Raw genomic sequence first — 12,764 nt, forward strand, 5'->3', positions numbered from 1 at the left:
ACTGAGATTTTAAAATGGAATATCTGTTTAAAACCTTGATGCTACCTTAATTTCTGAACCAAGAGTGACGAAAAAGTTAAACAGTTTGCCTAGGTTGTAGCTATAGGAATAGGAAGAAGATTCAACAGACTATGGCTGAAAACACGGAAGAAAAAATTCAAGTGGCAAGAGTTCTGAGCGCTTCTTCCAGGAAGTCACGATGTCATCAGGATGTAAGGAACACATGTGACCATTAGTAAACACACAGAGAAGGCACAACCAAGTTTATTAATAATTCTCCATAGCTTAACTTCCCTTTCCCCAGTCCCACATATGAAACACCTGTTGAAAAAATATCCCCGGACTGTTTAATGTCAACGCTTGTCAATCTTTGCCCCATAATTCCCAAGCACAGTATTTTTAAAAGCCTTCTGTGCTAACTCTCCTTCCAGTCCTCAGCTGCCATGAATGTGTACTGACTGTGTCAGCCACTGTCTTATTACTGTATGGGAGGACTTCTTTCTACATGAAGAAACAGGTTCTCCACATTATAAAAAATAAAAACACACACTTGTTGGATCCTTGCTTACCCATGAAGCTTTGTTGTTCTTGTCCTTAAGCTTTGTTGATAGCTTGGCTGGGTGAGACTCCAACAATTTCTCCTTGGAAGCTTGAGTATATAATTAATTTTCTGCTTAGAACCCAGTGCTTCTGGCTAAAAATGGCTGTTGGTCTATGTATCTTTCCCTGAGTTATTTCCTCTTTGTATCTCCAGAAGCTTTGAAGAAATTAATTTTATCCTGTAAATGAGGAAATTTGTGCAGGGTGGGGGTCTCTAGGTTTGGCATTTTCTTATTTGTTCTCCTTTATTCTCAGTAGACAACCTGTCTTAAGTAAGAATCTATTATCAGTTAGCTCCAGGGATTTATCACTGTTTTTAATTTCCCCAATCATTTTAAATATTTTGAAATCCTTTCCTTCTGAGAAAGTCATTTAGATAGGCCTTCATCTCTGAGGTCACCCCATGAGCCTCCACAATTTTCACCTGTACATGTCATTTCCCTTTTGGCTCCACACTCTGAGATTCTTGACTTTATTTTCTATTCAACAACTTGATTGGGGGGCTGGAGAGATGGCTCAGTGGTTAAGAGCATTGCCTGCTCTTCCAAAGGTCCTGAGTTCAATTCCCAGCAACCACATGGTGGCTCACAACCATCTGTAATGGGGTCTGGTGCCCTCTGCTGGCCTGCAGGCATACACACAGACAGAATATTGTATACATAATAAATAAATAAATATTAAAAAAAAAAACTTGATCGTCATCTTTGTTCTGTTTGTGTCTCAGTCTGGTGAAACCTTAATTCCACAGTGATTTCATTGCAAAATTCCTTCTTATTTAACACTTTTATCAAGTTTAAAATATTCCTGGGTTAGTGTCTTTTCAAAAGTCATTAGCCTTAATTTGTATTTATAATAGTCTTAGGCCATTCAGCAGAGATCTGAATATTTTAAAGTAATTCTATTCTTCTTCTGTCAGATGATATATTTTCTTCTCTTCTGAGATTACTTAAGTTTCCACTGATCCTTCCATTTCTTAACTTTATTTTTTTTATTCTCACGTTTTTTGTTTTTGGTATGTGTGGGTGTTTTTCTGTAGGCATGTCTGTGCACTACATGAATGCAGTGCCCTAGGAGCCAGAAAAGGACATTGGGTCCTCTGGAACAGACATTATAGACAATTGTGGGTTGCCATGTGGGTGCTGGGAATCGAACTTGAGTCCTCTGGAACAGCAGCCAGTGTTCTTAACCATGGGGCCATGTATCTGGCCCCAATCCTTCCATTTCTTTCTCCTGCTACTTTATTATTTTTTTCTCACACCTTGCAATCTTTCTTTGCAAGTGCTTCTTGTAATTTAAGGACATGTATAGGGAGCTGATGTCCAGTTTTCTTGACAGTTGTCCATGTTTCTTTCATAAAGTCCTCTTCCTTAAAGAGACGGACTATGAGACCCCAGCCAGCAGACATGACAGCCTGTCTCGGAGTGTTTGGAGACCAGGAACAGGGAAGGTTGAGGATTACCATAACAGCCAGGGCTAAGTTCTTTAGGGAGGGGAGCGCCTGTGGACATCACCTTTGCTATTTGTCTTGCTTTCCTCAACTCCCTTTCTAGAGACCTCCAAATATAAATTAGGCTACAATGACCATTCGTTTACTTTTTTCCCTGAAGGGCAGCATCTGATGCCTCTGCCCTTGAGTCTGGGAGGCTCTGTAGCATTTTGACTCAGAATACACCTGAAGTGATGTTATTAGTTCTGGGTTTCAGTCAGCTCTCCCTACCTGTCTCTCAGAACACTTGCTGTGGAGAGTCCATCTGGCATGTAAACATCCAAGTATCCAGAGACCACCAGAGTGTGAGGAAGCCCAAGCAGCCACAGGGAGCCATACAGAGATGAAAGATGAGCAGACTATAGATTTGCTAGATACCTGAAGGGCTTGCTCCCACCACAGAAACGAGGAAGCCTTCAGCTAATTCCACCAGCCTCATCTCATCCCTCTGCATGTCCCCGAAGAAAAAACCATCACACTGAGTCCAGCCAAACCACGAAAATCAAGAGTTGTTAACAAGTCACTGTCCTAGGCATTACCTTTTTTTTTTTTTTTTTTTTTTTTTTCAAGTTTAAGCACATTTATTTTCTCAAAAAAAGTGTTTTTTGTTAAAACTCTTGTTTATTCCATTGTACAATCTACTTATGTAATATAATGCTTAGTAACAGATGATATTTTCAAAGCAATAGCTACTTGTTACATATTTTTCATTGCAACAAAATGACAACTTCTGTCATGAAGTCATCTCAAGCTACTTTCTCCAGAATAAAACAGTAGCTGTCATTAACTCTATTTTGGAGTTAAGAACCCTTTGGGAGGGTTAAAACGTAGTCTTTCTATAAAAGTTTTGAAGGTGAATTTGAAAGCCTTAACTTGGCCTTCCTTTTATCTTTGCAAGGTCCTGAACTTGTCTCTTTGGGCTCTGACTAAATTTATCTCTGTCTAGTAGACAAAATCAGACATCCTCCACAAAGTCCTCAAAATTTAAGAGTTGTTAATCTATCCCCCATATCCCCATATATGTTCTGTGGTGTGTGTGTGTGTGTGTGTGTGTGTGTGTGTGTGTGTGTGTGAGAGAGAGAGAGAGAGAGAGAGAGAGAGAGAGAGAGAGAGAGAGAGAGAAATTTCCAGGTAATCCTGAATCCTGGGAAGAAACTGAAGTGGCAATGCAGCTCATCTCACACTTCCATCTTGAATCTGAAGCCTAATAAATTTTAAAACTGAACAACATGGTAAGAGGGCTCATTATGTATTTTCTTTATTTCCATCTTCATTTTGTATGGTAGTGTTAGGAGCACAGTGTTAGTGAAGAGTGTCTCTCACCTACTAATAGTTCATAAGAATAATTATCTAGGAGAAATTCATCCAAAAAGTATACTGCAACGAAAATCTCTAGGAGAAAGTGCTACATTTTCTAATCGAGTTGAATCTGGCCTTCTTTCTCAAATACAGACTGAGTAGCAGAAGGGACAGCATCAGACAGTGAGAGGGAAATATGGCGTATGATTTTACCCCCAGCAAGAAAGTTCTACAGCGAAGTCCTTGATGGTCTATGAACCTGAAGAGTTTATGTTATATAGTGTAGGCCCTTCGAGTGAAGAAGAAAGTACCAGAAAATTAGCTATGTTTTTGCTTGATTATATTGAAGATAAGAGATGCACCCTTGGGGTGTGACAGGAATTGGGCAATGGGTCCTGGCAGGGTCTAGACTGAGTTCAAAGGCCCAGCGAGGACAGAAAAGTATCAGTCAGCAAATGTCCTGACTGGAAGCCAGGAGCCTTTCATTAGCTAGGGTTGCTTGTCATGCTTGTCTGAGCTCCCTCACAGATGCAAATAACTCTTACTTAGAGTGTAGGGGCTTAATTGGTTCTCTTTCTATTTTTAATGCACTAATCCTCTGGTCTATAAAGTCTGGGCTAACATTTGAGGGAAGGGCATCACGACCAAGTAGAAAGAACAATCAAGCCTGGCAATGTAATAGCAAGGGATCAGCCGGTTTTGACAGGACCGGAAGTACTGAAGTTTCTGAGAGGGACAAAATGTTGGTCTCTGAAAACTGATGTATTTTTTATATTTGTTGCTCCATTAATTCAGAAGAACACTTGACCATACTAGTAGTTAAGCAAGCAAGGAAGGCCATAGACACTGGGGACCCAGTCCTCCCTTCTGGATGCCTGAACTAAAGCAAGCCTGAAACATTCCATGCAGAAAGGCCAGCACTTCGTGGTTCCCACATCTAGTCTTCTTAGGTGGCCCTGGATCTTTCCTGTTGTTTTTGTTAAAAGTCAGACGAGCTTCTTAGGTGTTTGTTCCTCCAGCAGATCATCAAGGTATTCCTTCCTACCCAAACACACGCCTTCCTGAGTTTCCGGTAAGTGCAATGTTCTCAGGCCTTGTATTATTTTCAGTGATGTCTGAGAGGCCATGTTGGGCTGGCGCCTGACACAAACATTCCTTTGACCTACCTCTTAATCTAGACGTGTTCTCCCCTGACTTTCTGAAGAAAAGAACCAGAAGATATGAGTCAGCGATGGCTTGGGAAGGATCAGACACAGCCCAACACCCCCCCCCACCCCAAATCAATAGTTTCAGAGAAAACCTTTTAAGGCTTCTGTCTAGAAAGACTCACCATGATTTTCCTCCAGCCTTCCTCTTAGAGCAGGTATTTTCAGACTTGAATAGATTCATGAAATCACCTTGGAAAATCAATTAAAAAAAATCAGATGAGAAATTCTGGTTCATGGTTCCACAGAAAGAGTTAGAAGTGGCATTTTTAGTAAGGACACCCCCCCTACACACACACACACACACACACACACACACACACACACACCCAAGAAAATGTTGATGCAGGTGGAACACTGACTCCATGCTGAAAATGATAGGCACACATTAAATAAAGTAAGCCTTGCACAGCATGAAAAGCTGGATGGACTGACTTACTATGAGGAAGGTCTTTGGAAGGAAGTATGCATCCTATTCTGTTATGGAGGGCAGGGGAAAGAACTGTCCTGCCAAAAGGGGATGAATGGTGGGTACTAAGAATTTCAGATTAATCCATCATTGCTAGTCCCTGACAGCCACATAGGAGAGTCTAGAGAACAAATGGGCATACTTAAAAACAGTCCTTGGGAGGCTGGTGGGGAAAGGTACCTGTTACCCATCCTGGTGACTGAGTTCAACTCCAGGGACCCAACATGATAGAAGGAGAAAACTGATTACTACAAATTATCCTCTGACCTTCACACACCTACCATGGAACGTGACACTTACATACATGTGTACACACGTATACACACACACACATATACACACACACGAACACTCAATAAATACACCAAATTAAAATGTAAAAAGAAACAACGCTTAATCTTTGGGGGAAATGACCCCATAGGAGGCACCTAAAGAGCCAGGAAGAGAGACAATTACCTCAAAAGAAAGAAGGTTCACAGAGGACGCTTAGTTCAGCCATCAAATGTATTGTGTCCTTAGGAGAAGCATCTCAAGAAAGGAAAATGAGAAAGACTCAGCTGAGATGTGTTATGTCAAGATGGTTTTATCTTAACTCCCAAGGGTGTTCAATGGGTACCCAGAGCATTAGGTTAAGAAAAACTGTAAAGTCATTTCTAAGAAGTTTAGCAGAAGAGTAAACATTGATTGATTAGTTGTGTCTGCTCTAGGCAATCCAGACAATCAGGCAATCAGGTACATCCTTCCTCGCAATCTCTGTTTATAATATTACTGGAGTTTCACCATAGCAGGAAGAACCAATCCCCCCCCCCCCTCCTTCTCCCTCTCTCCCTCCCTCTCTCCACAGTTTCTAGATGAGGGAAGATTTGCCATGTGAACAATTGTAAATACATTGAGATTGTGTTTACATTGTCAAAGATGGCAGCTATGCTAAGAAACTTTCAAGTGCCTGTCTGCTAGAAATCTAGACCCTCTGTCTTCATCCATCGTCCATCACCAGACTCTCTCAGCCAGGCCTTTCATTCTCCTTCATTGAGTTCTATGAAGAAAGATGTGTCAACTGGTCACTTAGAGTGACCCTTCCAGTCTGTAATTAGTAGACATCGCCCCCTCTTATCCTAGTGATCTCCTGATTTCAAAACACAAAAAGGAGCTGCATTTCATGAGTGGGTGGTTGGGTATGCTTACCTTCAAAGAGCAGCCTCCTTTAAAGTACCTACTTAAAGAAATAAGGTACAGCTAATTGAGAGGCTAATTGCCAATCAATCAAATCTCTTCGTTCAAGGGAGTGCCTGTCAGCGCTTTGTAGGTCTAATTTGAGTTAATGCTTATATGTGAAAGAAATATAACTACGGTGTAAGATGTTTTTAAAAAAATATAGGCTGAATGTCTTCAATAATTAGATTCCACCACCCCCCACCCCCACCCCCTTCAGCTCAGGTTCACGTTTTTCTGCTGCAGTAAATATGTTTCTTAGTTAGGGTTACTATTCCTGTGATGACAAAACAGGACCAAGCAACGTGACTAAAAGGGCTTATTCGGTGGATGCTTTCCCATCACAGTTAGCACTAAAAGAAGGCAGGACAGGAACTCAAGCAAGGCAGGAACCTGGAGGCAGGAGCAGATGCAGAGGCTGTGGAAAGGGTACAGCTTGCTCAGCCTGCTTTGTTAGAGCACCCAAGACCACCTGCCCAAGGCTTCATACCCACACTATGTCAGGCCCTTCCCCATCGAACACTAATTAAGAAGATGCCCTACAGGCTTGCCTGCAGCCTGATCTTAAGGAGTCATTTTCCCAGCTGAGGTTCCCACCTCTCTGATGACTCTAGCTTGCGTCAAGGTGACATAAAACTACCCAGTACAGCACATTGGTTGCTTTCTTGCCACCTGCCCCCAAATATTTTTCTTTTCCTAACATTCCCCATCTCTCCATCTCTTCAGAATGTGCTGGAAAGGATGACTCTACCCATTTTAACAAGTTGCACATTTCCTCTACCTGGCCATAGTGACGGCCTCATTCAACCTTAGCCAACCCGGTTAAAACCACACATTCAACTTTGACTGGGAACAATATGACTAGTGTCTCTAGTGTCTGTTGTTTTCTGGGACCATCCAGCCCTTGAAACTTCTGCAAGGCATTTTGGAATGAAGAGTTGAACTTAGTGAAAACAACTGTTTGGTGAACTGCTAAGAGAGAGAGAGAGAGAGAGAGAGAGAGAGAGAGAGAGAGAGAGATTACACAAACCTACTGCCAAGACCACCTGTGGACTTTTCAGGCAAATGAGTCAGTAATTTTCTTGCATTGCTAAATCCAGTCTTAATTAGCTTCTTCCTCCTCTGTCCTTCGCAGTACAAGCTAATTCATCTTGTTGATCTGAACCGGGAAAACCCATTTCATTAGCACTGTACTGAGTTCCCATGACTCAACTTCTCCTTTCTCGATTTTCTTTCGAGTGAGACTTTAGAAAGCAGAGGAACGGACACCTGATAATGACGGATGGGACTCCTCATCATGTTTCCGGAGACACCTGGGAGAATCATCTGCATCTTCTGAGTCAATACCGTTTACATGACGCTAATAGGAAGGGAAGGAGAGAGAGACTGGTTGGACTGTAAGTGGAAACGCTCGTGTACTGTGGGGAGGAATTAATTATGCAAAACGGTGAAATATGTGGAGATGAGCATTGGTTTGTCATCCTGGAAGCGGAGGTTCCTAAATCTTAGTTTGAAGAAAAGAAATTGAGTCATTTTCAAGTGCATTAGGCAAATAAACTGAAACTCCAGCGTGATTCGTGTATTTAATCCTGCGGCCCGTGCACAGACTGCTTTCCGCGGACTTCCAGAGCCACAGTTTATCCTCCCTTCTCTGAATCCGTCTGTTAGTATTGCAGCTGCCCACTTACGGCATAGCAACTGCAGAGCTGCTCAAAGAATGAAACAGGCTGATGGCATGGTACCCTTGATTTTACATGTGTGAAGGGGACGCAGAAAGGAGGCAACCCAGTTAGCTTTATTTCTGCCTGACATTGAAAATGGACGTAGTAACCTTCCATGTGGAGTATCCTTAGGAATTCCGTTTGCAGTGAGAGCAGGAAACATAGCAGGCTCTCCAATGACAGTTCGGGAAGGAGTCCCCTCAGAGGGCAAGTGGCATCAGTCTTAGATCAAGTCAAGACATCTAAGAGAGGATGGATGGGGTAGACAGCAGTAAGCCATCTCCCTTGTTGCACTTAGTGATGTCATCACTTAAACCTCATGCTCAGGTCTCAGATGCAGGGCAGAGGGTTTGGCTGTGACTTTACAGCATCTTCCGAAGAAGCCAGAGGAACGACGTCAGGAGCCAGGCTCGCCTTGTGGAGAGGACGATGCAGCCCTCAGGGTTTGGAAGCATTTTTCTTGGAATTGCCCCAGGCTCCTTGGCCACTCCGTTGGTAAGTAAAATAACACGAGATGTCTCATAACTGCATTAAGTGAAATCAGGTCATGTGGGAGGAACTTCAGCATTAAAAATGGAATATAAGTCAGGACCACTTAAACGTGTCCTTTGGACTTCCTTATCAACACAGCTCTTTGGGCAGGTGTATAATCAAAGTGTCATCACCAGACACTACTAGGCCACCAAACCACTCTCCATTTGCGCCCACTCCCCCTCCCTAATTATCAACTCGTCCCCACACACTGTCACATGCAAAGGCTCAACTGCTCTCATTCCTGAGGAGACTTCGTGGCTTTCTCTTAAATTTCAGTGTCTCAAAATAAACAAAAAAACAAACAAATAAATAAATAAATAGAGATAAGGAAAGGAAGAAAGAATAAAATTTGCTTTTTAATTGAATTTAAATTTTGTGATATTGAGGATCAAAGCCAAGGCCTAGAGCACCCTGACACTGAATTACCCCTTCACCCTAATTATTATTATTATTTTTTAGTGTACCATGCAAGGTCCAGAGCTTAACATTTAAATAACAGGATACTGTATACATATTGAAAAATAATCTCCCTACCACCCCAGACTGTCGTCCCAAAAGTTGTCTCCAAAGTTACACCAAATGTATCCATCTTTTCTATATTCCTTAAAAAGCAATTAGTCGTGTGTGTGTTCATGTTCTCTAGTGTGTGTGTTCATGTTCTCTCCTTCCACTTTGAGGTGGGTTCCAGGGAATGAACTCAGGTCTCTCAGCTTGTGAGGCAAGCACCCTTACCCACTGAGCCATCTCAGCGGCCCACCTTTCCTGTATTTTAGGCATGCGCAGGCGGGGATAAGGATAAGCATGCTTCTTCCATCACCATCCAAGTGGTAGCAGATGATGCTCGCTGAACTAACCTTGACTTTTTTTCACCCCTGTTCACGGAGATAAGTTCATATCCACTTCTAAAAAGCTTTCTTACGCTTTAATGGTATTATTTCTTCAACAGTTCTCCAAGGGATTTGCGCACACGTTGTTTGATTATTTTCTTGCTCCATCGAGTGCCTCCATAAATAATCCCATCTGCGTGTCACTCTGCATATGTATGACTTTACATGAAGACAACATTTGCAGAAAGGGAATTGCTGAGTCGACGGGAACTGCCCGTTTGTGATTCTGAGAGAGGTCTAGCTCTTCTCTGTATGGAGTTCTGCCTCTTGAATTTCATCCATCAGTCTAGGAGACTAGGCTGCCTCTTCCCCTGCAGATCCTCTAGGATGCTATTGCCAAAGAATTTTTGATTATTGTTGGTTTGAGTGCTTAGAAAAAAACCTATGATCTTTGGGGATATATCTTAGTGGCAGAAAACTTGCCCAGCAAGCAAATGTCCCTGAGTTCTACCCCCAGCACTGCATAAAGGGAAGGAGGACTGGATCAGGGAGAAGGAGGGGGAGGAGAAGGATAAAGCTTATGGTGGCATTGTTTCAGTTTCCCCTTCTTACAACTGAAGTGCGTATCTTCACATACGACGTTTAAGTCATCTTATCCTTCCCAATGAGTGCTCTTTCATCCATGTCTCTCCTGAATGGGAGGCAGGAGCTCCCAACGTGTTAAATGAACGCACCACCTGCGAGTGAACTGCAGTGACTTTGTCAGGCTGCCGTTTATCCTTGACCTTATTTAGGAGGTGATCTTCTATTCAGAACTTTAATTGTTAAAATTCTTTAACTAAATCCTCAATATTTTCTTTTAGGAAATCTGGTCCCTGTATTTATGGAAATGTAATTCTGAATACGCTTCACTCCGTTTGTCTCAAACAGTAACAACAGCATTACTAGCAGAAAATTGGCATTGATGCAATATGCCAACACCCATTGGATTTCCTCAGCTTTGAGCCAGCAGTCCTGTGTGCACTGAATTTTGTGTATTGTAAGGTGTGGGTCTGTGTATCTCCTGCTGCAGAAACAGTACAGACCACCAGGGTCTCTTACACTGTCCTTTTGTAACCACAGCTACTTCCTTCCTACTTTTACCTCAGTCCCCAAATCCTGGCAACCACAAGTCTGTTCTCCATCCCTTTATTTTTGTTATCCTAAAAAAAAAAAAAAATCACATAGCTGGGCGGAGTGGTGTAATCCCAGCACTCCGAGGAGAGGTGGGCAGATCTCTGAGTTCAAGGCCAGCCTGTCCTACAGAGTGAGTTTCAGGACAGCCAGGGCTACACAGAGAAACCCTGTCTTGAAAAAAATAAACAAAGAGAGATAGAGAGAGAGAGAGAGAGAGAGAGAGAGAGAGAGATCACATAAATAGAAAATAAGGTTGTGGTTAAGAAGAGTGTACCTCAAAGGTCCATCTCTAAAACTTGGAAGTACTGTGGGCCTTTAAGGGTTGTGTCTAGTAGGAGGTCTTTAGGTTGTTGGGGTGTGCCCTTAAAGGTGACAAGATTCTTATCTCTCTCTCTCTCTCTCTCTCTCTCTCTCTCTGTCTTCTCCATCACACTCCCCATCTCTTCATTTTCTTATCTTCTCTCTCATCCTTCTTGCTTGTTTTGCTCTCCCAACAGGAGGCCCAAACTTGTATTTAAACCTCCAAACAGTGGGTCCAGCAAACCGTCCCCTAGTAGGTGAATTGCCTCAGGTACTTTGCTCTAATAGGGTGAAACTGGCACTTGAAGCATGTGACGCTTGGGTTTGACTTCCTTTCTCAGTGTTTCATGATGCAGCTATGTTGCTTCTTAGCTCCTCATTATTTAAAGATTTTCTTTTTTTTCCCTTTGAATCTTGGGTTTTTACAATAAGCATACATAAGGGAAGTCTACATCACTGTAATCACTGTAGCTTTTTGTTTTATTCTCTTAACAGTTATTCATATAGAATAGACCCAAGTTTTCACCTGGTTTGGGAGAAGCAAGGAACATAGTGTGCGCATTGTTCAAATGTGTCCCTTGAAACTGTGCATTCTTAACAGTGTATGGACAAGGTGCCTATAGCAACCACGCTAGACTGAAATATTGTAAATCATTTCACAGACTAAAGACAATTAAGTTCATGCTAGGAAAGTGATTTCAGCCTGGTGAAAAATTTAGCTGATAGGGTTTCCTCACCGACTTTCCTGCTCCTGAGTGAACATGTTTCTCTGTGTGCTTTTAGGCAATGAGCTATAATCTTCAATCAGACAAGACCTGGTTTTGTTTGTCACTTAGCTGACAAGTGAAAAATTTCCAAGTTCCCACCCACTGGAGGTTTTTTTTTAATCTCCTTTGAACCTGTATACCATTTTCAACATCTTTTTATGTAGTCTTCAAATTCATATATCAAAAAATCTATTTATATTTATGGGTAAGGTCTCTCTGTCTGTCTATCTCTCTCTCTTGTGTGTGTGTATGTGTGTGTATGTGTGCTAGTGAATACACACACATTTGTGGATGCACAAGGAGAAAAGACCCTTGGGATTGGAGTTTATGGGTAGATGCTTTTTAGAGAACAGCAAGTACTTTTAGTACCCTTAACCACTGAGCCATCTCTCCAGCCCCACATTAGAGGTTTTATGATATGATATGATATGATATGGCAAAGGTCAGGTAAACAGGCCTTCCAGCCATCCCAGTGGAATGAATAGAAAACTGGACACATAGAATTGCTACTTGTGAAAAAAGACCATTGACAACAAGAGAACAGCAAGTGAACCCAGGGTAGTTGTGTATCATTCATGCAGTCAAAGACCACAGTGGAGCTCTGAACCTGCCTGCTGCCCTCCTGAGCAGGGGCCTTGTGATCAAGGCCCAGCAGGGCTCCTTTTGCCTTTAGTTATCTGAACTGCTATTTCTTCTGGGAAGAAGCTGGAGTCTTTTCTTCTGCTTGCCTGGGATCTGGAGAGGCTGTTTCAGGAGGCAGCTCTCTTCTCTTGATTCTTGTATTATTAGGTTAGCTCTTGCAGATGCTGCCTGCCTACTTGGCTGATCCTGAAGGGATGGCAAGCAGATGGTGGCTTTGGTGAGCCGTCTTGTAGGATGCAGCTGCTTGTTCATTCCTGGCTGCTTAGCCCCAAAATAATCACACAGAAACTATATTATTTAAATCACTGCTTGGCCCATTAGCTCTAGCTTCTTATCGGCTAGCTCTTACATCTTAATTTAACCCATTTCTATTAATCTGTGTATTGCCACATGGCAGTGGCTTACCGGGTAAAGTTCCCAGTGTCTGTCTCTGGTGGCAGCTCCATGGCTTCTCCCTAACTCTGCCCTTCTTTCTCCCAGCATTCAGTCCAGTCCTCCCTGCCTAGCTCTGCTCTGCCCCGCCCTG

Source organism: Microtus oregoni, unplaced genomic scaffold (genome assembly GCF_018167655.1).
Source record: "Microtus oregoni isolate MIOR12 unplaced genomic scaffold, Mior012 000015F_ref0000493, whole genome shotgun sequence".
Classification (NCBI taxonomy): domain Eukaryota; kingdom Metazoa; phylum Chordata; class Mammalia; order Rodentia; family Cricetidae; genus Microtus; species Microtus oregoni.